Source organism: Triticum dicoccoides, chromosome 7B (genome assembly GCF_002162155.2).
Source record: "Triticum dicoccoides isolate Atlit2015 ecotype Zavitan chromosome 7B, WEW_v2.0, whole genome shotgun sequence".
NCBI lineage: Eukaryota > Viridiplantae > Streptophyta > Magnoliopsida > Poales > Poaceae > Triticum > Triticum dicoccoides.
The window spans coordinates 467,180,276-467,186,149 of record NC_041393.1 but is presented as its reverse complement, the minus strand read 5'-3'; the positions used below and the strand labels follow the sequence as shown (position 1 = coordinate 467,186,149).

The 5,874-nt window shown below is 48.7% G+C and overlaps 1 pseudogene; it reads left to right on the top strand.

Moving 5' to 3' along the window:
• The first annotated feature begins 2,404 nt into the window (after positions 1–2,404).
• Positions 2,405–5,874, top strand: part of LOC119335567 — a 9,951-nt pseudogene continuing 6,481 nt past the window's right edge.

Below are 5,874 nucleotides of genomic sequence, written 5' to 3'. Positions count from 1 at the left end.
GGGGGCAAACCTACTTGGAGTAGGATTGCCCCCCTTGGGCGCGCCTCTCCCCTTGGCCGGCCCTCTCCTCCTCCCCCATTTATATACGGAGGAAGGGGCACCCAATAGACACAAGAATTGATCATTGAGATCTCTTAGCCGTGTGCGGTGCCCCCCTTCACCATAGTTCACCTCGATAATATCGTAGCGGTGCTTAGGCAAAGCCCTGCGTCGGTAGAACATCATCATCGTCACCATGCCATCGTGCTGACGGAACTCTCCCTCAAAGCTCGGCTAGATCGGAGTTCGAGGGACGTCATCGAGCTGAACGTGTGCAGAACTCGGAGGTGCCGTGCGTTTGGTACTTGATCGATCGGATCGTGAAGACGTACGATTACATCAACCGCGTTGTGCTAACGCTTCCGTTTTCGGTCTACGAGGGTACGTGGACACACTTTCCCCTCTCGTTGCTATGCATCACCATGATTTTGCGTGTGCGTAGGAATTTTTTTGAAATTACTACGTTCCCCAACAGTTCCGTCTAGGTGCAGTAGTTTGTTTTGCTGCCGCTCGTGTGAAGTTAAGAGCCAATGCATGGATGGCTAGCGCAGATCGCAACGATGTCTGCACTTCCTCCCCTCTGACCTGCTGTCTACGCTGCCACCATACGAACCAACTCGCGGTAGCTATGAACTCTGGAAGCTCTATCGAGTCGTCATAATTGTGTTGTGTCGATTGATCACACAAGAAAAATTCCAGCACACCGGAACCCGAGCAATCAACAAGCGACGCATCATGTACAACCCTCTCAATCCCAAGGGCAGCCCATACTACCTTTGCTCTCACGCAGTTAAATAAAGCATGCTTGATATCTTCTCCTCCTTCTTTGCAAATTGGGCATTGGGAAATACTGCCAATGTGACGGTTTGCAAGAACACAAAAACAGGGATAGCATTATGCAGACATCTCCATAGGAAGACCAAAACACAGGTAACGAGGCAGAGCGATTAATTTTCTGGAATTAGTAGTACTATACGTCAACTTCTATGCCAATTAACTGCCAAAACAATGCAATCCCGCTGCATGCGCGCACCTACCTGCATACAGCCCCATGCTCAATGTAATGCAGCGGTTCCTGCCCAATACGATGTACACATGCACCAGCAGACAAAGAAACAGCAAGCGATTTATTGCCTTATTAAGTTCTAATGATGGAAACGAGGCGTCGAGAAAATAATGCGGTTGCATGGGGTCCTTGTAAATAGGGACACCCTCCTGTTGCCCAGAGGAATCGGACGGAGAGAGCATTATGCATTCGAAAATACCAAACATGATGATGTAATAGAGAATTAAAGAAAAAATAGAATAACATAGATAAATATTGTATCATGTTAAATATTGTGTTACTTTGCGTCATGCATAGAAATAAATATAATCATTTATACTCCCTCCGTCTAGGTGATTAAGTCATCTTAGTTGTGCACGGTGACCAAGGAGGAGAGAAAAACGAGAGGCTTTAATGTTTATTTGCTATTTAATAGCATTGCATGCAATGAACTAACCACTGTATGTCGTGTTTGGTAGTCTCAAGTCATTAAAAGCATGCACATCCCTCGTCTCTTATTGGTTTATATGTGAAGAAATAAGAAACGAGGTAGAAGTTAATGCACTGCGCCTTAGTGTTTTGGAATTATTTGGTTTTCGTAAGATGACTTACTCATCTAGACGGAGGGAGTAGTATTAATCTACTTTAGGTAATACTTATTGCCACACAAAATAGTTTTTATTCTCCGTTGGTCTAGGTATATGTCAAATATTTATTATCTTGGGAAGTAGTATGATAGTATGCATTATGAAAGTAGTATTTTCTTCATCCTAAAATAAGTGTCTCAAGTTTGTATTAATTTTAGTAAAAACTTGTATTCCCTTCGTCTAGGTGAATAATTCATTTTAGATTGTGCACTGTGACCAAGAAGAAGGGAAAACGAGAAAACTTAATGTTTATTTGCTAATTAATAGCATTGCATGTAATAAACTAAGCACTGCATATCGTGTTTGGTATAGTCTTGAGTCATTGAAAACATGCACGTCTCACATCTTTTATTAGTTGATATGTCAAAAAACAAGAAACAACGATGGAGTTAATGCATCATGCCTAAGCGTTTTGTGATTATTTGGTTTTCGTAAGATGACTTATATATCTAAGACGGAGAAAGTACTAGTACTAAGGTTGAGACATTTATTTTCAGACGGGGGGTGTACAATACTATCATATGCACTTAAGCGAATCCCCACGTAACCAAAGCTTAAACAAACGAAGCGCAAGTGTGGCAGCACCTGATATCTATCCTATTTCCAACGCTTACTTTTCCCCTCCACTACCACTGGGCGTCGATTAATCTCATTCAGACTATCTAGGCGCTGCCACCTCCAGTTCAGGACAGATCGGCACGCACCGCGTCGCACCTCCACCAAGGTCGTCTCTCTCGTCGCTAGTCATGCCGACGGTCAAGATCGTCGAATTCGGCAGCGTCGCCTCGCCGCCGGTGGACTTGTTACTCAGGCTGTCCGCGCTGGAAGCACCGTGGATCGTGCTCCCGGTAATCCAGCGCGTGTTCCTCTTCGACGACGCCGGCGGCCAGCACCCGCCATTCGCATCTCTCGTCGGCTCCCTCCGCGCGTCACTAGCGGCCACGCTCGCGCGGCTTCCCCCGCTCGCCGGCAGGATCGTCTTCCTGCCGTCCACCGGCGACGCCGCAATCGACTGCTCCGCCTCGGAGGGAAGCGGCGTGCGGTTCATCGTCGCGGAGAGCGACGAGGCGGACGCAGGGCGGCTCGCCGGGGACGCGGACCACGACGTGGACGCGTTCAAGGCGTTCGTACCGAAGCTCAAGGTCGACTCGCTCCCCGCGGAGGTGCTGGCTGTGCAGGTCACACGGCTGAAGGGTGGGGTAGCGGTCGGCGTGGCGATGCACCACGCAGTGGTCGACGGCCGGTCGGTGTGGAGGTTCTTCCAGGCTTGGGCGGCGGCCTGCCGCGGGGACGACGCTGCCGCAGAGGCGGTTGTGGCCGGCCTGACGTTCGGCCGCGCGGTGATCGCGCTCCCCGGCGGCGAGGAGCACGCTGCGTAAGTACGCGCCCAATCTGCCGCTGGTATGTTCCTTCCCCCTTACTTCCCTGCTCAGTCCGTTCGTCTCGGCCGCCGCCGGCCGGCGAGCAAGCTAGTGCGCGGTCAAACTAAGCTGGCAGCGTGCGTTTGCTTCGAAAAAAACAAACAAAGCAGGCGAATCTATCGAAGCCGTGTCTAGCCGAGCACCACGTGAGGCGGCACGTCGTTGCATGATCGCTTCTGTTTTTCGGGAAGTTGCATGATCGCTCTTCACATGCCATCGCACCACGTTCAACGTCTATTTCCACGGATGAAACACACATAAGGAAACCATATTTCCTTTTCGATTTTCACATAGATCTAAAGCGACCGAACTTTCTATGTTCGGGCAAAATCATTTTTTTGAGACCATGTTCGGGCAAAATCAAAATCCATGTCGATCGATAGTCAAATGACACCTATTTATACGTTAAGAGCAAGTCCAGCTAAAATACAGACGTATCGGGCCGAGTAAAACTTAGGGTGCGTTTGGATGCAAAATATTTTTGCAGTTTTTCTAGAATACCGTGGTTTCTTAAAAACTTTGGTATAAAATACTTTGAGATGCTTGGGTGGAACAAATACTCCAGTCTAGAATACCCTAGTATCTCTCATACTGCAGTTTTTTTGCTGTATCTAGAAAAGAGACCCCGGCCTCTTTTTTCTAGACTGAGGTGAAAGAATTTGGGGGAGCGCTTAGCCTCTTTCGATTCCTCAATATGTTGTATATCCGTTAAACGAAGTTTAATCTATCTTCTGATTATTAGTGTTTTAGTTAGGTCATTAGTCCTATGGCCGCTGTCGGCGGCGGCCGGGCACATGTTACTTTTCTAGCGATCTTGTACCCTTATATCCGGTTGATGTCTGCCCATTACACATGACTCGGACGAAGCTCGCTCGTGGAGTAGATCAATTCGTGGTTGAAGCACACTCGTACGCAGCAGGCTAAAAGCTAGCTAGTTGTCGGTTCTATGCGGCCAAACGTGCATGGCATCGATGTTTGTATTGGGCGAGTGTTTCTACACACAAATCATCTAATTGATTGTAGCTGAGATTGGTGCAATGAGTCAAAACTATGGTAAAAAAGCATTTGCCAAACGCATCGGCTGTTTTGTCAAAACAGAGAAAAACTACAGTCTTTGGAAACCGAAGTATTCATTGTCCACATATTGAAAAACTAAAGTTTTGAATTACTATAGCTTTTTAAAACTGTGTTGCCAAGTTTTGCATCCTTTATATATTGGAGCATCTCAGCCTTTGTGTATTTGATGGCTAAAAAGTGGTGATAAAAAGAGGAGAGAAGGTTTAACAATCCAAATCAAGTTCTGCATGGCGTTAGGCATGGCGACGGCACCCTCGGCTGGCGACGTTCACGGGGGGTGGATGGACGGCGTGTTGACCGTGTGGGTGGTGAGTTGTCGGTGGATCTCCTCCGCGCTGCAGGCTCTCTCGCGCTGCACTTGGTGGCTTATGATCGCGGTCGTCGGCCTCGGTGCGTTCGCGGGGGCTGGTAGAGGTGACATCGGCCGGAGGAAACATTGGATGACTCGCTCATCCCGACGGTGGCAACAACCAGGGTCGCCATTCTCTTCCTTGCAGGCGCTGTCGAGGTCCCTGCCCTCCACCCTGACCTCATGCCCGGGTGAAAACCCTAAATCTCCTTAGATTGGGCGGCAGCGGCACTGTGTGTGTAGTACCCTTCTTGGAGGCGCTGCCTGGGGCGTTTGGGTGCTCGGTTTGAGGAACTACAGGCGGAGGGGATGGGACTAGTGGCAATAGGTGGTGTTTCGCGTCGGAGGAGCGGTGTGACATCTGGCACGTCGACAACGGCAGGTCTCAGCGGCATGGAGCAGCGGGGTCTCGCCGGTGGGCGTGTGATGATGGACGAGCGCAGGATGGTGGCGTTGTCTGGCGTCGTGGTGGCGTCGACGGCAGCTAGACCGGGCAAGGTAGATGCAGCAGTACAACAGTAAAGATGGATAATGGCAGGTGGCTGCGGCGGCCTCATAACCGGCAGGCGTCCTGGTTGAGGAGTGTGCCGGACTGGTGGGTGCCCATGCCCGGCAGGCGTCCTGGTTGGGACCTCAGGTCTTAGATGTTAGGTTTGGCTACAAGGTTTGTTTGGTATTAGGCCCAGACTATCAGCATGCCTACATCAACAGGATAGGAGTGGCGACATATGTTGCCTAGACGGTGGCTTTAGTCTTACTGTTGTATGACTTTGTAAGGTCTTGTGTGAATAATTATTAAAGTGGCTGCATGCATCGTCCTAGATGCAGAAGCCGGGGGTCCTCCTCCTTTTCAAAAAGGAAAATCAAGTTCCGCATCCTTTATATATTGGATTGCTATATATTTGGACAAAACACACAATGATATGTGGAGACAGTTTGTCATACACACTAAACACTAGTTTACGTTCATGAATATATATATACTGCCATAACTCACCGTCATACACACGCGCGTACACGTACACGTACACGTATACACTTCACGAAAATACCATGCAAAAAAAACGTACACAACACAACACACACGTGGCATACAAAAAAACCATGCAAAAATAGGTACACACAGCACACGGACACGCGCACACCGCAACGTACAAGTACAGGTGCACACAACACACGTGCACAACACATACATGACCCACCGGTCATTGAGACAAAGGAAACCACCTTAGGAGGATTTGTAAAATTATAACAAGTGGCCTCTCCACTTTGCAAATATACAAAGTCTAGATGCAA